A 26050-nucleotide genomic window follows, 5' to 3' on the forward strand; every position below is an offset into this window, starting at 1 on the left:
GACCCATTCCTTAGAGGAATGTGAATGAGCCACACCTTCTGTCCCATTCACAAATCATTCAAAAAGACCTGCATTTTCAACTGGGTGGGGAACAAGCCATTAGATATAATCACTTTAGACAAAGGACTCTGATTTAAAAATGGACCCGTCCACCCATAATCTAATGTCTAATCAATTTGCTACGACCATGTTTGGATAATAGGCCAGGAGAGCTGATCATGTGATGGGCCAATTAACCCTTCTTTGTCTTTAAGAACCTCTCTCTCTCCCTGTCTCTTGATCGTTGAGCACAGCCTGAAACCAAGCAAGTCATCAACCTACGAGATCTGCATATTGCTAACTTTTAGTGGGCTTTAACAAAAAACTCCTTAATCTATACTCCCACTTTGTAACTTAAATGTGTCTGTGTGAGCCCTTGCATGAAAGTCAGAGCATTTTTATTTTATTTAGGTTGGGTGTTGAGTACAATAAATACTATTTTCTTTTTAAAAACTCACAAGAAAACCTTTCTATGTGTGTCTTTTACAGTCACAGCATGTAATCAGTTAAACACTCACTCAATTGGCAATCCCAACCCTTTAAAATACCTCTTGTGGTCAGGCAAAGATTGGAAAAAGGGGGCATCCAATCTACCCCCTCCCCACTCACCTGATCATAACAACAGCAACAACCTGCTCATTGACACTCATTTTGAGCTCCTGACCACATTACTGCCTGGGTCCAGAACATGGATAAAAGAGGTGAGGTGAGAGTGACTGCCCTTGACATTAAGGCAGCATTTGACCGAGTGTGGAGCCCTAGCAAAACTGGAGTCAATGGGAATCAGGGGGAAAACTCTCAGCTGGTTAGAGTCATACCTAGCACAAAGAAAGATGGTTGTGGTTGTTGGATGTCAGTCATCTCAGCTCCAGGGCATCACTGCAGGAGTTCCTCAGGGTAGTGTCCTCGGCCCAACCATCTTCAGCTGCATCATCCATGACCTTCCTTCCATCATAAGTTCAGAAGTGGGGATGTTCACCGACGATTGCACAATGTTCAGCACCATTCGTGACTCCTCAGACACTGAAGCAGTCCATGTCCAAATGCAGCAAGACCTGGACAATATCCAGGCTTGGGCTGATAAGTGGCAAGTAACATTTGTGCCTCACAAGTGTCAGGCAATGAGCATCTCCAGCAAGAGAGAATCTAACCATCTCCCCTTGACATTCAATGGTATTACCATCGCTGGGGGTTACCATTGACTGGAAACTGAACTGGAGCAGCCATATAAATATTGTGACTGCAAGCAGGTTGGAAGCTTGGAATTCTGCAGGTTGTAACTCAGTTCCTGACTCCTCAAAGCCTGTCCACCATCTGCAAGACACAAGTCAGGATTGTGATGGAATACTCCCCACTTGCCTGGATGGGTACAGCTCGAACAACACTCAAGATGATCAGCACCATCCAGGGCAAAGCAGCCCACTTGATTGGCACCCCATCCACCACCTTGAACATCCACTCCCTCCACCACCGACGCACAGTAGCAGCAGTGTGTACCATCTACAGGATGAATTGCAGGAACTCACCAAGGCTCCTTCAACAGCATCTTCCAAACCCACGACTACCACTGCCCAGAAGGACAAGGGCAGCAGATAGATGGGAACATCATCACCTGGAAGTTCCCCTTCAAGTCACTCACCATCCTGACTTGGAACTATATCACCGTTCCTTCACTGTCACTGAATCAAAATCTTTGAACACCGTCCCTAACTGCACTATGGGTGTACCTACACCACAGGGACTGCAGCGGTTCAAGAAGGCAGCTCACCACCACCTTCTCAAGGGCAATTAGGGATGGGCAATAAATGCTGGCCCAGCCAACGAAGCCCACATCCTGTGAAATAATATTTTGAAAAATGATTAGCACAATGGGAAGCTGGGAATTCTTATACAGTCTTCTAGACAAGGCTGTACATCTCATACCAGCTTGAAACAATTATTTGAGTCTATAGAAGTGGCCTGTAAACTTCTCAAGGTGAAGGTTACATCCAATTACACTAGCCTGGCACTCTGCTGAAGTTTCATACAGAAAATTATATAGATTTTACAGAACTGAAACAGGCCATTTGGTCTACAAATGTAATGCCTTTATTCAAAAAGGAGGGAGACAGAAAGCAGGAAATTGCAGTCCGGCCCATTTAGATTCACGACTGTGATAGAGAAAATGTTAGAAGTTATGATTAAAAACATTATGGCAGGGCACTTAGAAAAATTCAACACAATCAGGCAGAGTCAACATTGTTTTGTGAAAGGAAAATCAGATTTAACCAATTTATTGGAGTTCTATGAAGAGCTGGCACATGCTGTGGATAAAGGGGAACCAGTGGATGTACTGTACTTTGATTTCCAGAAGGCATTTGATAAGGTGTCACCTCAAAGGTTATTACAGAAAATAAAAGCTCATGGTGTAGGGGGTAACATATTGGCATTGATAGAAGATTAGCTAGCTAACAGAAAATAGATTAGGCATAAATGGGTCATTTTCTGGTTGGCAGGATGTAATGAGCGGTGTGCCGTAGGGATCAGTGCTGGGGCCACAACTGTTTACAATTTATATAAATGACTTGGATGAAGGGACTGAAGGCATGGTTGTTAAATTTGCTGATGACACAAAGATAGGTAGGAAATTAAGTTGTGAAGAGGACATAAGGAAGCTACAAGGGGATATAGATAGGTTAAGTGAGTGGCAACGATCTGGCAAATGGAGTATAATGTGGGAAAATGTGAAATTGTCCATTTTGGCAGGAAAAATAAAAAATAAGCTCCTTATCTAAATGGTGAGAGATTGCAGAGCTCTGAGATGCAGAGGGATCTGAGTGTCCTAGTGCATGAATCACAAATGGTTAGGATGCAGGTACAGCAGGTAATTAGGAAGCTAATAGAATGTTATCATTTATTGTGAGGGGAATTGATTACAATAGTAGGGAGGTTATGCTTCAGTTGTATAGATCATTGGTGAGACCACATCTGGAGTACTGTGTACAGTTTTGGTCACCTTATTTAAGGAAGGATGTAAATGTGTTGGAAGCAGCTCAGAGAAGGTTTACCAGACTGGGTTGTCTTATGAGGACAGGTTGGACAGGTTAGGCTTGTATCCGCTGGAGTTTAGAAGAATAAGAGGTGACTTGATTGAAACCTTTAAGATCCTGAGGAGTCTTGACAGGGTGGATGTGGAGAGGATGTTTCCTCTTGTGGGAGAATCTAGAACTAGGGGGTCACTGTTTAAAAATAAGGGGTCATTCATTTAAGACAAAGGTGAGGAGAAATTATTTTCTCTCAGAGAGTTGTGAGTCTTTGGAACTCTCTTCCTGAAAAGGTGGTAGAAGCAGAGTTTTTGAATATTTTTTAAGGCAGAGGTGGATAGATTTGATTAACAAAGAGGTGAAAGGTTATCGGGGGTAGGAGGGAATGTGGGGTTGCAAAGACTCACAATGCAAAGTCAGATCAGTCATGATCTTATCAAATGGCAGAGCATGTTTGATGGGCTGAGTGGCCTACTCCTGCTCCTAATTCATACGTTTGTACATCTGACTGATTTCTGATTTTTCCAACAGGAGCCTTCTTCCACCACTCCCCTTTTAACCCTATCAGCATATCCTTCTATTCCTTTCTTCCTTGTGTATTTACCTAGCTTTCCCTTAAAAGCAACAACGTTGTTCACCTCAACTAGCCATGGTAATGAGTTCCACATTCTCACCACTCTACTGAATTGTCTACTGGATGTTTTGGTGAGCATCTCATATTTATGACCACCTAGATTTGGTCTGTTCACTTGTGCAAAGTTAAACCCATTTGCAGTTTTGCTCAGTTTCGCCATGGACAGTGGCTGGGGAAGGGAATAATCATTACGCAGGGCCAGCTACCAACTGTATTTATCACCTTGGGTAAACCTGGGACGTGTAGGATGAAGCTGAGCATCTTGAGCCTCTAACCCGACAACCCAACTCAGTGCCCTCTGCTTTTCATAGACATCTCATTCCACCATCAGTGACCGTGCTTGAATCCACAAAGCTCAGCTGACTGAAATTCCCTTCCTTAAATCCCTTCCCCTCCCTGCATCTCTCTCCAACTTCAACGGCTTCTTTAATATCCTCCTTTCACTGCATCTTTTGGATTTTTACAACTTAACAACCACCTGCGCTTATACCATTACCCCTGCCTTACTTCATCCACACTGAATTCAGAGAGTGGCTGAGGCCCATTCTTACTCCATGAAATAATGGTTCTACTTAATGCCAACCTTGGTGTGTTTTCCTTTCCTTGATGCCTCCTACCAGCATACACATTTCAGATTAGGTACACAGACTGGCCCCCTCACAAGGCAACACACACAGCCCCTGAACTGTCCCTGTTCTCGTTTCCACTTAATTGCTGCCACTTGCAACCACTTTGTTAAATGTGCAGAAACATTAAGTATCTAATTGCAGTTGGCATTGAGGACAAACATATTCACAAAGCCACACCACCCCTTCCCCCCACCCCCCTCCCCTCCAACCCACCATTCCTCTCTTTGGGGAGTATAAGAGATGATCTAGCACATAGCTACAGTGTACAGATGCAAAACTTGCATTGATTGCTCATATAGTTTTTGAGTCATAGATTGTCAACTCATAGTGTGAACACTTTGAGAATCGTGATTTGAAAATGTAGGTATTTATTATTAGTTGGTCTGCTGTTGCTCACTGTCTGCTGCATGGTTCTGATGTTTAGATTACCCTGGAAGGGCAAGGTATCTCAAAACTTTGAGCAACGGGTGAAGCTAGCTGTTTCACGCTGTTATATGCAGTAACAACATGAGTGGTATTCGTCACTAACAGGATGCTGTAGGCAAGCCAAAAAAAACGAGTAATGTGGTATGTGAATTTCAATGCCAGTGTGATAATCTTCTGCAATAAAGCCATTTATTGAGACATGTCCATTTATAGCTACTGTTCTGGTATCTGAAGCAGGGAAGTGGTATGACCCACCACAAAGGTCAGCTCGAGCTGAATTGTAAACCATGAGACCCTGACTTTAGTAAGGGGGACAGGTGGCCAAAATCCAAAAAATACAACAGGAAATCACCCACTATCTATACCTTTTAAGTGGGACCACGTGCTCTGGACACTTATGGAATAGAAATGCGTATTGCTGAAAAGAGACGTCAAAACTTTTCATCAGGATACTTTTCAAGAATACCAATATAAGGGGAAAACAACAATTTATACTGTATGTGAAGAGAGTGCTGATTGGTTAGCAAGTGGACTCCAATTGGTAGAGGCGTTGCCATGGAGAATGTACCAGTGATGGTGACTGACAGATAACTGCCAAACATTATTTGAAATTTAAATCAGGCACTTGACCCTGATTGGTCAAGATATTGCCCTGAGTCAGTGAGTGGTTGTCACTTATTTTGTTTAGCTGAATCAGGCGCAATATGTGTACATGTTCTCTCTGTCTGCAAAGAACAGGACCTTGTGTATTAATATATGTAGCTTCCAGTACATGCAAATGTGTCACATTGTGAGCCCGACTGACAATCTTAAATTGGTTGTCAGTGTAATTCTTAGCACATGGAGGATTATTTAGCAAGTGTTGTCCAATCTCGGAATCACATCTAATGTTGGACTGTGTGCTTTGAGTTTTGCAAGCATGGGCTGCTTGGGTTACAGTCTGTACCTTGCTCGTTGTGAACAATGGTTTGATACAATCTGCCAGTCTTGGGGATGTACAGCCTATATACCTGGCATCACACTGGCACTGAAATTCATATACCACATTACTCATTTGTGTGATTGACAGAAAAACATCTTTTTGGCTTGACCACAGCATCCTGTTAGTGACGAATACCACTCGTGTTGTTACTGCATATAACAGCGTGAAACAGCTAGCTTCACCTGTTGCTCAAAGTTTTGAGATACCTTGCCCTTCCAGGGTAGTCTAGGGTGGACTGGGAATTTTTCAGGGCTGAAAGTGACGGCCTTAGACCTGGTTCATGAGTTTGCACGATATGTGGTGCGAAATGATCTGATCAGGGTAGTTATTTTGCCACAGGATGCCTTTGATGTGTCCTATTACAGCATCGAGCTTGCATGGTGAACAAATGGCTTGGGCCCTGTTCACAAGTTTGCCAATAAGACCAATCTTATGGTGCATGGAACTGTAAGAATCCCAACATGTACATCGACCAGTGAAGGTGTCAATATATGCATTGGGATGTGGTTTATGAATTTCAATGCCAGTGTGATGTCATACCTCAAAAGACTGGCAGATTGTATCAAAATGTTGTTCACGACGGGCAAGGTACAGACTGTAACCCAACCAGTCTGTACTTGCAAAACTCAAAACACAAAGTCCAACATTAGATGTGAATCCACGATTGAACAACATTTGCTAAATAATCCTCAATGTGCTAAGAATTACACTGACAACCAATTTAAGATTGTCAGCTGGGCTCACAATGTTTTTTTTTTGAAAAAAATACTTTATTCTTAAAATATCTGGAAGAACATTGCAAAACATTTCAAAATCACCATCACAAAAACAGATTCAACTTTTACACATGGATCACGAGGTGCATCAATACAATCAATGAATATTACAGTCATTTCAATATGGTCAATGCAGACAATCAGACAATGGTATTGGAATTATCAACATACATCATGTTGCACTCTGAGGTGCTTCAATACAATTATAATACAACTATTATTCACTGCATACATTCATTTTGAGCTGTACAGCCCGAGGGGCTCTCAACAGTTCCCAGTCCCTTGTTGCCCTGTGGCAGAAAGGTCTTAGACAGTGACCTTTCCCCTTTACGCCTTTTCGGTGGCTGCCCCAAGCTTTAGTGTGTCCCTCAGCACATAGTCCTGGACCTTGGAATGTGCCAGTCTGCAACACTCGGTCGGGGACAACTCTTTGTGCTGGATGACCAACAAGTTTCAGGCAGACCAAAGAGCGTCTTTCACCAAGTTGATGATCCTCCAGCTGCAGTTGATGTTTGTCTCGCTGTGTGTCCCTGGGAACAGCCCGTAGAGCACAGAGACCTGTGTCACAGAACTGCTCGGGATGAACCTCGACAGAAACCACTGCATCTTTCTCCAGAAATTCTTTGCAAAGACACAATCTACAAGGAGGTGAACAATGGTCTCTTCCCCACCACAGCCACCTCGAGGGCAACGTGCAGAGGGGGTGAGACTCCTGGTGTGTAGGAAGGATCTTACAGGGAGGGCCTTTCTCACCACCAGCCAAGCTACATCTTGGTGCTTGTTGGAAAGTTCTGGCGATGAGGCATTCTGCCAAATGACTTTGACAGTCTGCTCAGGGAACCATCCCACAGGATCCACCCTCTCCTTTTCCCTCAGGGCCTTTAAGACGTTACGTGCCGACCACTGCCTGATGGACTCATAGTCAAAGGTGTTTCTCTGCGTAAATGTTTCCACGAGGGACAGGTGGTCCAACTACTTGGAGCATTCTGTGGCAGTGTGGCCAGACCCATCCTTCGTAACACTGGGGACAGGTAGAACCTCAGCATGTAGTGACACTTGGTGTTTGCGTACCGAGGGTCTACGCACAGCTTGATGCAGCCGCACACAAAGGTGGCCATCAGTATGAGGGTGATGTTGGGCACATTTTTTCCCCCTTTATCTAGAGGCTTGTACATCGTGTCTCTGCGGACACGATCCATTTTCAACCTCCAGATAAAGCGGAAGATGGCTCGGGTGATCGCCACCATACAGGAGTGTGGAATGGGCCAGACCTGCGCCACGTACAGCAACAGCGAGAGTGCCTCACACCTGATGATCAGGTTCTTACCCGCAATGGAGAGGGGATGTCGCTCCCACATGCCCAGTCTCCTTTTCACCATAGACACTCGCTCCTTCCAGTTTCTAACGCGTGCCCCGGTCCCTCCGAACCATATCCCCAGCACCTTCAGGCTGTCAGCCCTGACAGTGAAGGGGACAAAGGATCGGTCAGCCCAGTTCCCAAAGAACATGGCCTCACTCTTCCCATGATTTACCTTGGCTCCCGAGGCCAGTTTGAACTGGTCGCAGATGTGGATCAGTCTGTGCACCGACAGCGGATCCGAGCAGAAGACGGTGACATCGTCCATGTACAGGGAGGCTTTGATCTGAGTGCCTCCACTGCCTGGGATCATCACTCCTCTTATGCCCGGATCCTTCCTGATGGACTCAGCAAAGGGTTCTATGCAACACACAAACAGGACAGGCGAGAGAGGGCAGCCCTGCCTGACTCCAGGTTTAATAGGAAAGCTATCTGATTCCCACCCATTGATAGAGACTGCGCTACTGATGTTAGTGTAGAGCAGTTGGATCCAATTACGAATTCCTTCCCCAAACCCCATTTTGGAGAGCACATCCACCATGTAGGTGTGCGATATTCTGTCAAAGGCCTTCTCCTGATCCAGGCTGATGAGGCAGGTGTCCACACCCCTGTCCTGTACATAGGCAATCGTATCCCTGAGTAGCGCAAAGCTGTCAGAGATCTTCCTGCCGAGCACAGCGCAGGTCTGGTCAGGGTGGATCACCAATTCCAGAGCGGACTTGACCGATTGACGATGACTTTGGACAGTGAAATGGGTCGCCAATTTCTAATTTCCTCCCTTTCCCCCTTGTGCTTGTAGATGAGGGTGATAATGCCTTTCCTCATGGATTCTGACATACTGCCGGCCAGGAGAATACTCTCGTACACTTCTTAGCAGGTCCGGGCCAATCCAGTCCCACAGAGCCGAATACAACTCCACCGGCAAGCCGTCGCTTCCGGGAGTTTTACTCTTCTCGAAGGACTCAAGGGCCTCAGTCAGGAGTTAGCGGCTTGTCCAGACTCTCCCGTGTACTGTTGTCTAAGACCCCTGTGATAGAGGACAGGAAGGACTGGGAGGCCGTGCTGTCTGTGGGCTTCACGTCATACAATCCGGCATAAAAGGATTTGCTGATCCTCAAAATGTGGGACTGCGATGACTTTACTGAGCTGTCTTCTTCCTTCAGGCTGCTAATCACAGAGCTCTCTCTGTGTACCTTTTGGAAGAAGAAACGTGAGCACATGTCATCCTGCTCCACGGAGTGGACCCTGGAATGGAGGATGATCTTGGAGGCCTCCGAGGCAATGAGCGAGGCTTGCTGGCTCTTCACCTCTTGGAGTTCCTCCTTGACATCGACCCCCATCGACCGCAGCCAGAGCAGGTTCTGCTTGTTCTTCTGGAGTCGGGACATTTCCCTCTGTTCCTTTCTAGCTTTCTGGGTGCCTTTGAGGATGAGAAACCTCTTGATGTTTCCCTTGATCGCTTCCCACCAGTGTGTCAGGGACTCAAAGAGGGGTTTCACGGTTCTCCAACCTTTGTAATCCCTCTTGAGCTCCTCAATGTTCTCCGGGGTCAGCAGTTGCACATTTAGCTTCCATGCCCCCCTGCCCATGCTCTGGTCTTCCTCTAAGTGACAGTCAGCCAGTAGGAGGCAGTGGTCAGAGAAGAACACCAGCTTGACGTCGGTGGATCTGACTGTGAATGCACGGGACACAAACAGGAAGTCTATCCTGGAACAGATGGACCTGTCAGGCCGGGACCAGGTGTATCTACGCTGTGCTCCATCTGCAGGGTTGCTGAAGACGTCGTGCGCTTGGCATCCTTTACTGTTTCCATCAGGGATCTGGACGTAGCATCCAATCTGCTGTCGGCCCTGCCGGATCGTCCAGCCGCATTGATGATGCAGTTGAAGTCACCGCCCAGAATGACCGGCCTGGAGGTCGCCAGCAGCAGTGGGAGCTGCTGAAAAACCTCCAGCCGCTCAGCCCCTTGTGACGGGGCGTAGACGTTAATTAACCGGAGTGGAGCATTCTTGTACATTACGTCTGCTACGAGGAGGCGCCCGCCCACCACCTCCTTAACCTGGGAGACGGTGAAGCTGCATCCCCGTAGCAGAATCCCCAGCCGGAGGAACGAGAGTCGTTTCCTCCCGACCAGATCAATGGCCCATGGGACCACCATGGTGACCATTGCCTGTAGGAGCTGAGGTGCGGTATCGCACACTCCTGCAGAAACAACAGGTCAGCTTTGACCTTGGCAAGGTAGTCCAAGGTTGCAACACATCGCATAGTAGATTTAATGCTACGCACATTTATGGATACAATCTTTACACCCATTTTAAAGCAGTTAGTTGCTTACCAAACCTGTTGTCTCTGAGAGTTCCTTCATGCCCGTGGTGTGCTCAAATTGCCTCACTTTGGATGGGCTGAGGAAAGCGTCCTGACCCTCCCCATTGGAGATGTTCTGCTCGGGTGGCATCTGGGGGTCTGTGCAGAGAGCGGGGTTTGAAATGTCCTCTGTTGGAGAAGCTTCTCCAATCCTCTCCCCCTCTGGGGCGTTGCTGCTCCCGGCTTCCCGGAGCTGGGGTGCGCTGAGCGCCTCACTGCTCCCAGATTCCTGGGGTTGTGGTGCACTGGCCTCTTCGGGTTGTGGGCCAAGTTGGGGTGCGCTGGTCTCCTCATTGTCTCCAATGTTCTGGAGCTTGGGTGACTCGTCCTCCAACTCCCTAGCGTTTTGCCGCTTCTTCTGTCGGCGCCGCCCTGGCCCTTCTTCGTCCGAAGAGCTGCTGCTCTTGTTATCCGTGTCGGATAGGAGACGCCTCTTGACTCTTATCTGGGAAGTGGATTGGTTTCTTTTTAGCCCCTTCTTCCTTTTGGCTCTCTTCACCAGCTGCCACTCCCCCTGCTGCTTTCCCACTGCTGCCTCCTCCTCCTCCGTTGATTCGCTCTCCTGAGGAGTGGGAGGATCAGGGGGCAGTGCTGTCGATTGGCTGTCTGCTGCCCCAATCTTTTCCTCCACCTTGTCTCTCTCTGTGTCCTCCTTTGTCCCGTTGTTCTCCCTGGGGGCCATGGACACGAGGCATTCCTTCTGCTTCCCCCTCGTTGGCTTTAGCTGCCTGTGCATAAGTACACCAACGTTTGGGGCAGGTCTTGTAGAGGTGACTTGCCTCGCCACACAGGTTACAGCACTTAGCCTGTTTACAGTCTTTTGTCTGGTGCCCTTCCTTTTTGCAGTTCTTGCAGAGGACGGCGCTGCAGTTGGCCGCCACATGACCAGACTTGCCACATGAGCGACAAAGTTCGGGCTGCCCAGCGTAGACAAGGTAGCCCCGGCTTCCCCCGATAGCGCAGCTGGAAGGAGGGTGGAAGATGGCTCCCTTACCGTCGGTCTTGAGCGTGACCTTAACCTGGCGTTTACATGTCCAAATCCCGAAGGCGTCTCTTAGCTCGGTGCAACTCCCAACCTTGTCGATGTACCTGGTGAGGAAGGTGAGCACGTCGGCGACAGGGACAGGGGTTGTAGAGATGCACCGTCACCACCAGTCCTGTTGTAAGGGTAGAGCAAAGAGCGGCTCCACTGTCAGGATCTTCATCTCCGGCTGGTCTCTCTTCTCCTTGAACACCTTCAGGAACTTGACGCAAACTGCCACTTGCTTGAAAGTCACATTGAAATATCCAGCGCTGGGGAAGTCTTGCAGGGAGTAGATCTTCTCCGCTTCAAATCCAAACACCTTCAACAGGATCCGCTTGATGAAGAAGGCCTGATCCATGGGTGCTCCTCCTTCGCTGTCCTTCACCATCACCTGGACGGTATTAGGTACCCCATGGTATGGGGCTCGACTGGTTATAGCCATCGCTTCACGACTACACTTGATCTTAGCCAAAAGGCCAAGAAGCAATCAATGTGGCACATTTGCGTGTACTGGAAGTTACACATATTAATACACAGGTGAAGAACATGTACACACATTACACCTGTTTCAGTTAAACAAGCAAATGACAACCACTCGCTGTCTCATTCCTCAGGGCACTGCCTTGACCAAACAGGGTCAAACTGCCTAGTTTAACTGCCAAGCATTGTTGGAAATTTAACTGTCAGTCACTATCACTGGTACATTCTCCATGGCAATGCCTCTACCAATCAAAGTCTATTTGCCAACCAATCAGCACTGTCTTCATACACAGTTTGAACTGTTGTTTTTGTGTTAATATTGATATTCTTGCCAAGTGCCCTAATAAATGTAAGATGAGAAGCTTTGACATGTCTCTCTTTTTCAGCGATACTCAAGTTCTGTGCCACACAAACGACTATTTGACTAGAAATATGTTAACTAAAGCTAAGGATTGGTTAGCTCAGTTGACTTTAATGGCTGGAGTGTGGTGCATAATGAGGATGACAGCATGGGTTCAATCCCTGTATTGTGCTGTGGTAGCTCATGGAGGTCCCACTGCCTTGCCTTGCCCATGTTTGATGAGCAGTGGTGCCCTCCAAGTTATATATAACAATGGTCTCTCTCCCTCCTCTCTAATGGAGATGTCTACAGACCTTGGTGGGCTACCAGCTTCCTACCATAACAAACAAATAAAGAACTTTTATCAAACACTTTGGATTTCAAGTGCCCTCAGAATATTGTGCAATATGTACTGTGCACTTGGCAATTTTGATTTTGCAAATGTTTTGGAGAGCAGAATTTAAAAGGAGTTTTTCCACCAAAAAAATGAAGAAATTCCAAATACTTTTGTCCAATTTGGTGCCACATGTTCAACGCAACTTCTCTTCCAGAATCAGTGTGCGTGCAACAAGAGATTAACCAACTGATGCAAAAGTCCAGCACCTCGAGGGTTAAAAGCATTGAAATTCGCACTTTACAGTCGAGAGGAAGGAAACTGGGGCAGTGAGTCCGAGATGAACAAAGTGTTCATTTCGCGAAGTAGAGAGGAGAAATAGGAACAGCACATACTAGACCTGAAAAAGGACAAGTTTGTTTTAAAGGGGGGAAGTTGGGGAGGAGGGGGGTGGGATACCGGGTAGAATATATCAGCGTTTGAGGGTTAAAAAAAACTGTAGCTGATTAAGAGGAAGAATAATCACCAGGATTTACAGAGAAACTCACAGCAGCTGATGTCTCACCAGTTCCATCATTCCGGAGTTTAATATTTGTCCGAACAAGGCTTCGATTTACAACCGGATCATTTTCCTAAATAATAGATAATTTCACCAGACTACTTCAGCAAGAGAGAAACCCAGAGTAACGAAGGAATTCCTATTCAACTCTCAGGAATCCATTTCCGGTAACTCCACGTTCTTAATAACAATTAATTTTTTTTTGGAAGCCTCCAGCCAGTAAACAATAAGTCATGGAAATAGGCAAAGCAACTTGATGTAAGTTTATATCCGTTTCAGTTTCCCTGATGCAGTCCTGGTGTGCTGTCGAATTGATACAATTATGCACTTTTTAACTGCTCAGGAACATAAATTATGAAAGTTATAGTGGTAGAAAAGAGGCTATCATTTAATTTCTTGGGCAGGTTCTCTGGAAGCATGCATTTGGCGTTGAAAGTAATTAGATATTTATGTTACAGGTAGATAGATGGGTGTGCATATAGCAAGACCTCTTTCATATTCTGTTTTAATTGAATTTTGATCAAATAATTTGTTTTGATGTATAGCAGACTGTAGCAATATAATGTACCAGATGTTGTAGCATGCCACATGATTAAACAGTCAGTCTGTATGAAATTTGCACATTTGAACTAGGAGGTTAAAAATGCCTAGCTGGACTATTCCAGATGTTGGTTGTGTGTGGAGAAGATTTTTTTTTGAGCAGCACTGGGCAGGTGCAGCATTGTCACAGATGCTGCCTTTCAAGTGAGATGTTAAACTCTACCTACAGCACTATTTTAAGTGTCCATCTCAACATTTATTCATTAGCTAACACCACAAGAGACATCAATAGGCCGTCCGCCTCATGATTGCTGATGGAAGTTAAATGTGTGCAAAATGGCTGCTGCCTGTATACAACAGATGACACTTCGGAAGCTTTCCATTGCGTCTGAAGCATTTTACAATGTCACAGATGTGAAAAAATAAATTTATACCTTGTTCTAATAGGAGACACAGCTGAGGACTTGCCACGGAGAGACTGTGCACTGACATTTAACTCTCTTTTTCACATTTCTGCAGAGTAGGCTGAAAATGAGAAGCAAACTAGCACACAAGAGCGGAATGCATGCTAACTCTCTTCACCCACATACTAGATGCATCACATTGACCTGTTGGACACACACCTGTTTTTTTTTGAGCCAGAGTTGACCACCAAGATGCATCATGTCATGACACAGGGGAAGGCTGCGAGAATTGTGGCAATGTATGACGGAGAGCAGTCCACTCGAAGCTGCATGCTTTAATATCGCCTGATATTCTTGTGTAATAATCTTAATTCATCCCTCCCAGTTACTCACTACTCATTATCCATTGGTAGACGTGAAATCATCGGAATCTCACCTCTTGTGTTATAAAACAGTGGCAGCCTCTTGTCTTGCAAGGAGACGGTTTGCGTTGCGGTGGTCTGTGTTAGGTATCACCTGGTGCGGTTCTGGAACCCCAGTCTGACATGGTAGTCTCTGCCCCACTTGCTGCAGGTGAAGGCACTGGGCTGACAAGGTGCACGATTCACTGGCCTCTGTTTCCTCTGGGTTCTTTTCTTGGCCAGGGTGAGCTTTCCAAGAGGTTAGCGGAGCTAAGCTCTTCCAATGTTCCACCGGAAAGTCATCCTCCAGAGGTCACAGCTATCGGACATTGTCTCCCAGTTGTCAATGTCCATCATCTTCATATCTTGCTTGCTGGTGTCCATGCAGTGGAGGTATGCATGTCCAGCAGGCTGTGAGACAGTGGCTGGTTGACATATAGAAAGTTGTTTAAGTATATGGCACAAATGGCATTAGTTTAGTAATGAGTGTATGCTGATGTAATGAGCACGCTGCAGGATCTCTGAGTTGGTGACTTTGTCCTGCCAAGAGATGCCAAGGATACATCTGAAACAGCCAAGGTGGAAACTGTTCAGGCTTTTCTGCAAACTAGCATTTGTTGTCCAGGTCTTGGTACATTAAATAATCCTTGTGCTGTTTAAAACTTCTTGTATAATAGATTTTGCACATTTATCCAAATAAATTTTTGGCCCTAATTGAAAACACACACAGAAAGTTCTTCCTGTGTAAGAATATTGCCAGACAAGGCATCTTATTTTTAGGTACATTGCAGTTAATGGCTGATTTCAGTTCTTCCTTGACGTATTCCACCAACACTTTGGGGCAGTAGTGCAGGAGTGCTGCACTATAAGAGGTGCCCTCTTTCATCAGAAACGTTAAGGCAATATCCTGGCAGCCCCCTCCAGTGGACACAGAAGACACAGCACCTGTGAAGGGTAGGGCAGTTCTCCCAGCTTCCAGGTGAAGGTGACCTAGTCAGGGTGTCCTGGTCAAGATGTATCCCGGAACCAATGTCTAACCCAATTATCTGGTCTTTATTAAACTGCTATTTGTGGAACTTGTTTTGCACAATTTGGTTGCATATATAACAGTGACTATGCTTCAGAAATACTTTGGCTGTGAATCACTTTGAACCATCCTGAGGATGTGGAAGCTGCTGTAGGAATAAGATTATTTTATCCTTCCTTTAACCAGCCCCAATGTCAAAACAGTCATAGATAGACAAGGCCTTAGTTTAACTTCTTATCCAATGCATGGTGTCTCTGACAATCCATTGCTTGGGACAATCAGCTTGGTTTACCTACCAGTCCTGAAATAGGCCTTGAAACATAACTTCAGACTTCAAGTCAAGCTCCCAGTGGCCAATTGTTACTCCAGTGATTGAGAATTAAAAATAATGCAACTGAGATGGCCGCTGAAATCAGAAGTTGATGAATTTCCATTCCAGTTGTTCTGTGAATGTGGTTTTAAGGCTAAAATAAACCAACTTTCAGACTGCACGTTTATCTTGCTCTGAGGCAAACCATTTCAAATCGTTTGAAACCTTGCAGAAACGTCGTGTTCACTGAATGTGTTCAACATATTTAAAGTTATTCCGTTGTGGGAATATAAAGCATTACAACAAGAGAAGCTCATTCAGACTAACTCCTTCCGCAGGTCGCCTACAATCTGCCTCACCATGGAACCCAACCCACCCAATAAATTTAAGGTGCCAGATCTCAGATGTGCTGGGCCAGAACTTGCTTCTTGGCAATCTATTGAATTCTCCCAAATATGAGAAAATATCCTTCTGTGGCTGTCTATCCTGTAGGACTTATCTCAACTTCTCTCTATTACCTTGCGTGCCTCTAAGCTCCATTTACCCCACCTTACACTTACCCCTCCTCCCTACATCCTCACTGCGTTGAAATGAAACTTCATTGCACTGTCTCCTGCTTTACCTCATTCTTCCCCATTATCACAAAATTGCATTAATTTCTCACCTCCCTCAGTGTTTGGAACAGAAGTTTGTGGGTTCAAGTTCCACGTAAGAACGTAAGAAACAGGAGCCGGAATAGGCCATTCAATAAGATCGTGGCTGACCTTCAACCTTAGCATCTTCCTGCACTCTTCCCACATCCTTTGATTCTCTTAGTACCCGAAAATCTATCAACCCCTGCTCATGACTTAGCATCCACATCGCTCTGAATACCAAAGATTGAAGTAATTTTATCTCATCCTAAGTGGCTGACCTGTCTGAAACTGTGGCCCTTAGTTCTAGACTCTAGTCAGTGGAAACGTATAGGTTGACACTTCAATCCAGTACTAAGCAAAGTGCTGTTCTGCAGATTGACAATGAACTAGATCTGAACCTCACACCCAATGGTCTCGTGCATGTCTCTGTGTTGGCCAGTCAGCTGGAAATTAAACACCTTAGAACAGTACTTGAAGAACAGGGACCAATCCTCATGTCTTGCCTCAACCGACATTACCAGTAAACAGCAAATTAACCAGTAATTCATTGCAAAGGTAGCATGGGCTGCTGACATAACACACATGCAAGTCACCACTCAACCCTCTAATACCCTGGTTTTCATTGAAGTCCACTTCTTGAGAATCCTGTTCCCCTTTGAAACTTATTTTTTTTAGAATTTGGTTCTCTTTTTATTTGTTGCAGTTTGACATTCTGCAGATAAGTGCAGGCTGTAATTTCTTAACCTTAAAAAAAGGAAGTGAAATCTGCTGAATTTTGTTAAAAGCCTTTCAATGCCATTCAGGAATGGCATTTTATTTTAGACTTATTTTATTTTATTTTAGACTTTAAAACTGTCCTCTCTCGCCAGCAGCAGAGATTCTATCAAAAACAGGGGGTTCAAACTCCATCCTTCTGACCATCTTGGTTAGGGTGCCACACAACTCATGTACTCACATTACTCACCTCCCCTTTCTTATACCAGAGATTTTCCTTTGGGAAATTTTGAAATATCACGTTGACAATGCTGTGTTTAAGTTAGTTTGAGCACTTTTATACTTCACAATTGATAGAATTTTAATCTAAGAATAGAGGAATAAATTGCATTTGGGTTTTCAATTGACTAACACTTCCTCAAAAGCTACTCACCAGTTACTCGCTCTGCTCAAACTTCCCTCTCAGTTCACATAAGTTCTCTATCCTCCCTGAACTCCATTCCCAAGGGCTGTACATCCTGCATCTCTCCCAATTAGTATCAGCAGTGCTCAGTTGATAGCACTTTCCCCACCCCAACCCCCACCAAGTCACAAGGTTCCAGATTCAAGCCCCAGTCCAGAACTTGTGCGCAAAAGAAACTCCCTCCTGAGGGAGCACTGCACTATTGGACGTGCTGTCATTCTGATGAGATATTAAACTGAGGGCTCACCTATTGTAGAAGTAAAAGATCCCATGGCATTATTTGGGGAAGAGCAGAGGAGTTCCCCCAGTATCCTGGCCAATATTTATCCTCTCAATCAGCATCACAAGAATAGGGTTATCTAGCCATTCTTACATTACTCTTTGTGGGGATTTGTCTGATGAGCAGAAGTTGAGTAGGTTGGGCTTATACTCATTGGAGTTTAGAAGAATGAAAGGTGATCTTATTGAAACATATAAGATCCTTAGGGGGAGTATTGGATGCTGAGAGGATGTTTTCCCTTGTGGGGGAATCTAGAACTAAGAGGTGCAGTTTATAAATATGGGGTCTCCCATTTAACCCTCTTCTCTTTAGAGGGTTGTCAGTCTTTGGAATTCTCTTCCCCAGAGAGCTGGAGGCAGGGTCATTGAATATATTCATGGTTGAGTTGTACAGATTTTTGATCTATAAGGCTTAGGATCATAGGACTTAGGAGCAGGTGTAGGCCATACAGCCCTTTGAGCCTGCTGCGCCATTCAATAAGATCATGGCTGACCTGGTTGTGTCTCAACTCCACTTTCCTGTCTGTCCCACAGCCCTTGACTCCCTTGTCTATCAAGATCTGCCTAATTCTGCCATGAGTAGCTTCAATGATCCAGCCACCACTGCTTTCTGGAGAAGAGAGTTCCACAGACTAACGACTCTCGGAGAGAAAAAATTCTCCTCATCTCATTCTTAAAAGGGAGCCCCATTATTTTTAAACTGTGGCCCCTAGTTCTGGTCTCCCCCATGAGTGGAAACTTGCTCCTGGCGTCCACCCTGTCAAGTCCCCTCAGGATCTTACATGTTTCAATAAGATCACCTCTCCTTCTTCTAAACTCCACTAGGTATAGGCCCAACCTGTTCAACCTTTCCTAGTCCCAGGAATGAGTCAAATGAACCTTCTCTGAGCTGCTTCTAATGCAATTATACCTTTTTCAAATAAGGTGATCGAAACTGTACAGAGTATTCCAGGTGTGGCCTCACCAACACCCTGTACAGCTGCAATAAAACGTCTCTATTTTTATATTCCATTCCTCTTGCAATAAACATTCCATTTGCCTTCAATCACTTGCTGTACCTACATATTAACATTTTGTATTTATGTACCAGGCACCCAGATCCCAGATCCCTCTCTACCACTGAGTTTTGCAATCTCTCCCCATTTAAATAATTTGCTGCTTCTCCATTCTTCCTGCCAAAGTGAACAAGTTCACATTTTCCCACATTATATTCTATCTGCCAAATTCTCACCCACTCACTTAACCTGTCTATTTCCCTTTGCAGACTCTCCACCTCCTCTTGCCAATTTATTTTTCTACTTAACATGGCGACATCAGCAAATTGAGCTACCATACATTTGGCCCCTTCATCCAAGTCATTGATATAGATTGTAAATAGTTGGGGCCTCAGGACTGATTCCTGTGGCACTCATTAGTTACAGCTTGCCAACCTGAAAAAGATCCATTTATCCCTAATTGATGTTTGCTGTTAACCAACCAATCCTTTATCCATGCTGATATGGTACCCCACACACCATTTAATCTTATCTTCTGCATCTTTGATCTGGCACCTTATCAAACACCTTTTGGAAATGCAAGTACATCACATCCACAGGTTCCTCTTTTACCATCTTGCGTGTTACTTCCTCAAAAGCCTCTAATAAGTTAGTTAAACACAATTTCCCTTTCACAAAGCCATGCTGACTCTGCCTGATCAAATTATGATTTTCTAAGCATCTAAGAAGTCCAGAGTTATGGAAGGCAGGTAGAAGAGTGGAATTAAGGCTACAATCAGATCAACTATGATCTTATTAAGTGGCAGAGCAGGCCCAAGGGATTGAACAGCCGACTCCTGCTCCTATTTCTTATCACCTTATGTGCTGAGAACAGTGACTACACTTCAAAAGTACTTAATTGGCTGTAAGGCACCTTGAGATGTCCAGTGGTCATGAAAGGTGCTATATAAATGTTGCCTTTTTTTAGTTCACCCTGGAACTGCAGCCCCACCCCATTCCCTCAGTTCCTCTCCACCCCACCATGTCTGGGAGGAGACACGATGCAAGGGTGGATTGAGGGGAACACCATGTTGACTCCCTTATCCCAGTATGTAGTTGATCTTAAATATTTCCACTTTGTAAAGCGAGACACCGAGTGGCTGGTAAAAACACCTCTGTACCCTTTCTAAGTGCCTGCATCAACCAACCTTTTGTGTGACAAAGAGCACCCTGAACCTGGCCAGTGACTGAACACTCAGGAAGTTGAGCGAAAAGGATCTGTCATGGTATAATTACATGCATGATCTGATAGTGGGGCTACTGTATCTTACCAAGCAAAAAAAAAATGGAATGGTGTGGCTAAGGGGAGCTCGGACTCCTGATTTGAGTTCTGATGTTTGTTTTGCTGCCTCTGTATTGCAAACCTGAGTAACTATTAAAGAAAATAAAGTTTTGCATTTATATAGTGCCTTTCATGTCGTCAGGATGTCCCAGAATGCTTTACAACCAATGAAGTATCTTTGAAACGGAGTCAGTTTTGTAAAGTGGGAAACGTGGGAGCCAAGTTGCACACAGCAAGCTCCCACAAACAGCAATGTGATAATTATCGGATCATCTGTTTCTGCAATGCTGATTGAGGGACAAATGTTGGCCAGGACACCGGGCACAACTCGTCTGCTCTTCTTTCAAATATTGCCCCACCTGGGTTCTTTTGCATTCAGGGCAGGCAGGGCAGTTTGATGTCTCATCTGAAAGACGGCACCTCCAACAGTGCAGCACTCCCTCCGTAAATATGGCAGCCAATTTGTGCACAGCAAGCTTCCGCAAACAGCAATGTGATAATTATCGGATCATCTGTTTTTCTGTGGAGTCCCTCATCATCAGTGAGCACTGGGTCTAGATCCGAGATTCTGTTTTATCCCAGAGTTTAAGGATTCCTTGTATCTCGCCTGCCCCCATCCTCCTCCTGAAGGCTGCACTGAGTGATCTCCGCCTAAAAGAAACAGGAGATGTCATCCTAACTATTAACTTTCCTTATTTATACTTTCTAATTGTTGAAGTTACGCTGTGTGAGATTAAAAAACAAAGACATTGGTGAACGGTACTGAACTACCCTGATACTGAGAGTTGCATTCACATAGCACCTCATCACTATTTATGTGCATTTGCAGACTTGCACGTTCATGTCTGTTTGTGTGTACTTATGTGCAGGTGTATGCATTTGTGTGTGTTTTCGAGTGCAGGCATTCTGTATGTTTTTGCCCCTCCCTTTGTCCTGTCCTTTTCTAAATACTATCCTGTATTTTTTTCCGGTTCTGTAAGAAGGTCCACACTTGTAAGATTAGCTTGTTTGCTCCCTCTGTGGATGCTGACTGACCTGCTAAATGTTTGCAGTATTTTCTGCCTTTGCTGCTCATTTTATTTTCTGTTCCCTGGCACTTGGACCCTTCACACTAGTGAACAAATTACTTGAAATCAATTCACTTTGCAATCCGTTCCAGCAACACGATCACTTGACTGCACACGAATGGAATTCTCTCTGTGTCTTTTCTTCCCACAGCATGAACAGTTGCTCTCTTGCATATCCAATCAGCAGCATTTTTTTGAGCCTGGGAGTATTAAAGTTTCACATTCCTGACCACAGGGCTGTTTACGAGCATGCACCTCCAGCTAACACTTGCCAAATGAGGAATATCACAATTAATGATGGGAGGCAGCTGTTCAAACAGGGACTGGGCTAGGGAGTTTGGTGGGTGAGATGAGGAGAGATTTGACCAGGTGCTAGAGAGCTGGGTGCTTTATGTCTGAGTAATGGATTGCGCTGCTAGACAACGCCAGATGGTTAGGGTTGCCAACACTACAGCATTGCCCTGGAATCTCCAGGAATGGAGGATTAATCTCCAGAATTAACCTGCAGCCACAAAACCTGGGAGAAAAACGAATAGGGGCGCAAAACAAAATGATCTCTTCTCAACTTCCCCAAACACCTTTATTTATTAGTCACAGTGATATTGGACATGGCTGACCATAAGCTGTTTGAGCCACAGTCAAGACTAATCCAGTCGGGTAAAAGAGCTGTTCCCCTTTCCAATTGGCCGTGGAAAGGTGATGTGCCTGAGGCGAGAACCAATGGCAGGATGTGGGGGCGGGGCTGGCTTGAGCTGGGAAGTCATGTGATGCAGCCTCCGGGATACCCAGGTGAAGTTGGCAACCCTACCAGGTGGCCAATGTCAAATTGTCGCCCAGTTGTTGGAAGCCCTTCTAACTATCCTGATTTCACCCTTTGGTCTAAATTTTCTGGGCAGGAGCTGGAAGCCAGGGTCCTACCTGCTCTCTGGAGAATCGTGAATCTGACAGTCTGCGATGCAGTGTCAATTAAAGGTGTGGGAGTTTCCTCCTCACCAACAGATACTCAGACAATGTCCTTCTTGTTGACCTTAAGATATACCATTTAATGGATAGATGGTCCTCATCCCTTCTCATTTACCATGCACTGCCTCACTGTCACAACCAGCAGGAGTCACTGTGTTGAGTTAAAGAGGGTGGAAGTTCTCTGCTCATCTTTCCCCAGCTCAGCCAACCTGGGGCCAGGTGCAGTTACCCCACTCACCCCCCTCCCACCGCTCCCTGCTTCCCTTCCCACCCCCACCCTCCATCACAGTTCTGGATGAGAACAAGCAGCTCATCATCAACCATGAATAAAAAAAAATAGACCGGTTTGTGTTTCCATTGCACCTTTCGCCACTTCAGGGCACCTCAACGTGAAGCCAGTGAAGCACTTTTTGAAGTGCTATTGCTTTTGTAAGACTCTCAGCAACCAAACAGTGCACAACCAGCCTCCCAAAAACAGAAAGGAGACAAATCAGCAAATTGTCTGCTTTTCGTAATTTTGGTTGAGGGCTAAACATTGGCCAGAACACAGGGCAGAACACTAAAACAAAAGCAAAATACTGCGGATGCTGGAAATCTGAAATAAAAAACAGAAAATGCTGGGAAAAAAAGCTCAGCAGGTCTGGCAGTGTCTGTGAAGAGAGAAACATAGAGTTAACGTTTCAAGCCCGTGTATGACTCTCGTATGAGGCTCTGGAGAGTCGCCACAAGGATTCGAAGCATTAACTCTGTTCCTCTCTTCACAGACACTGCCAGACCTGCTGCGCTTGTCCAGCATTTTCTGCTTTTGTTCCAGGGTGAACTCCCCCTGCTCTTCTTTGACCGATGCTACGTGGTCTTATTCATCCACCTGAAAGGGCAGAAAGAGCCCACAGTTTGACATCTCACTCAAAAGACAGCACCCTCAGCCTTGTAGCACCCCACTTCATGTTGGCCCTGGTGTTAAAAATTTGGGGTGGAATTTAGACCAAGTTGAAAAGTGAGGGTGCTACTGAGAAAGCTGACATCTAACAGAAAAAGGAAAAGTTGGTGGGGCGGTGTTGGAGACAGAGAGAACCATGAGCAACAGCAACCAGACAACAGCACTTGCTGCAGGAAATTGCTCCAGCCCTGTGGTCAGTTCATAGGCATTTGGCCCTTGAGTCTGGGCAGAAACCTTTTCAATTTTTATCAATTCGGTATATAAGATGAGGCAGCAACAAAGCCGAGATGGTATCTCACATCCTGTGACTGACAGCTTCTCTGTGCCTGCAAGTTGTGACTTAACACTGAGTTACAAACAGAGGCATTGCAATAAAGTCTGGACTGAAAGGAGAAGCAGCTTAAACTCTACCCGTCTTCAAGGGGTGACCTTACATTAAAACAGGGTGCTCGCCCATGCCAGGTGCCAGCTGCTCAGGAGGGAAAGTGGAGTTGAGGATTAGCAAATTAGCCATGATCTCATTGAATGGGGGGGCAGACTTGATGGGCTGAAAGGCCTACTTCCACTCCTACATCTTATGGTCTAACACCCAGTAACCACTGTTTGATCCCAGTCTTATCTGATCCCATCCTGACTTAGTACCCCTAGGTAATATTCATTCCAGAGGTTAAGATTGAGAAATAGTAAGGGAAGTCATTTTACAAAAATAATTCATTGATGTTCTGTAATTATATCATATCATTGTTCAGTCTTCTAACGGTAGGACGTTATCGTAAAGGTTAATTGCAGCCTGTTCTGCGCCATTTTTATACATGTTTACGCTTGAAGATTCACTTCATCACGATACTGGAGACTTCTTTGTTGTTTTGGAATTCTCTCATCTCTTGCAGTCAGTTGTGACATGGGGGGGAGCACTCACACACCTCCGAGGCAAAAGGATGTGGGTTCAAGTCCCACACCAGAGGCTTGAACACAAAGGTTTAGCCTGACACCGAGTGCAGTAATGAGGGAGTGCTACATTGTCAGAGGTGCTGTCTTTTGGAAGAGATATTGAACAGAGGCCCACTTTGACCTCTTGAGGTGAATGTAATAGACCCCCCATGGCACTGTTTCAGAGAAGAGTGGGGGCAGGGTGGGGTTCTCCCCAAGCCAATGTTTATGCCCCAACCAGCATCACCAGGTGATAAGGTCATTATCTCATCGCTGTTTATGGGAGCTTGCTGTGCACAAATTGGCTGTCGCATTACGCCATTGACCACAGTTTTAAAAATAATTAATTGACTGTAAGGCCATTTGGCACCTCCCGAGGTTGTGAAAGGTCCTGTGGAAATAAAAGTCTCTCATTGTATGGTGCAGGGTCAGACGTGAGCTTAAAAGCTGTGTTCTCATGATTTCCTGTTCAGGTTCCTGAAATTCAAGTCTTTGTTAGTTCGGCAAGTGTAACTGGCTTTCAACTAAATAAATAGTTCGAAACTTCCTGCAGCCAGCTGCTTTAATTTCCAGTTTCTCTTCTGCTGTTGTGAGGTAGCGCTGGAGCATAGAGTCCTCAAGGGTTTAGCTCCCAAATACCTGATGCAAATAAAACTTTCTTCACGTAAAGCTCAGGTGGGATTCTCACCTGACCTGGAGAGCGTCCCAACCATTCCCATTCCAGTTGTTTTGGCATCCTTGCATATTTTAGCCATGCAATCACTGACTGCCCAACGCATCCATGTATAATCCACGCTGACACTCCAGTGCACTACCAAGAGGGTGCCGCACTGGCAGAGAGTCAGTAATGAGGGAGTAAAAACAGAAAATGCTGGAAAAACTCAGTAGGTCTGACAACATTTGCGGAGAGAGAAGCAGTTAACGTGTTGAGTCCGAATGACTCTTCTTCAGAACTAAAAGACAAGTAGAAATAGGATGATATCTATGCTGTTTAAGGGGGGATGGAGCAGGTGAAGCTGGATAGAAGGCCAGTAATAGCTTGGGGCTAAGGAGCGATTGACAAAGATGTCATGGACACAAGACAAATGGGGTGTTAATGGCAGTGGTGAAGACTAAAGGAGGTGCTGATAGTGGCATGAAGGGAAGATAGCAGAATGTGATGTGTTAATAGCAGAACAAGGGTCATTGCTGTGTGAGAGCACAACATAGAACAAGTAATGGATGACCCTTTTGGGGGTGGGGTGAGGGAAGGGAGTGGTGGTTGGGGAAAATGGGCGGAAGGGATTAAAAATGGGGCGATAAAAAAGGGGAAAAAACAATGAATAAATGAATAAAAATAAATAAAAATTAGTAGATAAAGATCAATTTTAAAAAAGGGATCAGAAAGGGGCGAGGATAGAGGAGAGAGTTCATGGTCTGTAGTTGTTGAACTCAATATTCAGTCCGGAAGGCTGTAAAGTGCCTAGTCGGAAGATGAGGTGCTGTTCCTCCAGTTTGCGTTGGGCTTCACTGGAACAATGCAGCAGGTCAAGGACGGACGTGTGGGCATAAGAGAGGCATGGGAGATGGGTCGGACTCGGTTGAGGGCCCTGTCACTGCGCTGGGTGGGAAACCTCGGATAAGGACAACATGTCAGAAGTGCCGTTTTAGAAAATGGCATCCTGGGAACAGATGTGATGGAGGCAAAGGAACTGAGAGAATGGCATGGAGTCCTTACAGGAAGCAGGGTGTGAGGAGCTGTAGTCAAGGTAGCTGTGGGCTTGTGATGAGGGAGTACCGCACTGGTGGAGGGTCAGTACTGAGGAAGCACTGCACTGTTGGAGGGTCAGTACTGAGGGAGTGCTGCACTGCCAGAGGGTCAGCACTGAGGGAGTGCTGCACTGTCGGAGGGTCAGCACTGAAGGAGTGCTGCACTGTCGGAGGGTCAGCACTGAAGGAGTGCTGCACTGTTGGAGGGTCAGTAATGAGGGAGTGCTGCACTGTCAGAGGGTCAGTACTGAGGGAGCGCCGCACTGTCGGAGGGTCAGTACTGAGGGTGTGCTGCACTATCGGAGGGTCAGTACTGAGGGAGTGCCGCACTGTCGGAGGGACAGT

General features: G+C 45.6%; 1 protein-coding gene across 4 annotated transcripts in view; it reads left to right on the forward strand.

Annotated features, from left to right (window-relative positions):
* Positions 1-12833: 12833 nt before the first annotated feature.
* Positions 12834-26050, forward strand: part of fes (FES proto-oncogene, tyrosine kinase) — a 42902-nt gene continuing 29685 nt past the window's right edge. Inside the window, exon 1 of one of the 4 annotated variants that reach the window (XM_041178161.1) lies at positions 12834-13134. The gene's annotated coding sequence lies outside the window, so the exon portion shown is untranslated. Of the gene's footprint in view, positions 13226-23104; positions 23220-26050 lie in introns of those variants that run through there. The other 3 variants (XM_041178159.1, XM_041178158.1, XM_041178160.1) reach the window with 3 other exon arrangements.

Source organism: Carcharodon carcharias, chromosome 32 (genome assembly GCF_017639515.1).
Source record: "Carcharodon carcharias isolate sCarCar2 chromosome 32, sCarCar2.pri, whole genome shotgun sequence".
In the NCBI taxonomy this organism is placed as follows: Eukaryota; Metazoa; Chordata; class Chondrichthyes; order Lamniformes; family Lamnidae; genus Carcharodon; species Carcharodon carcharias.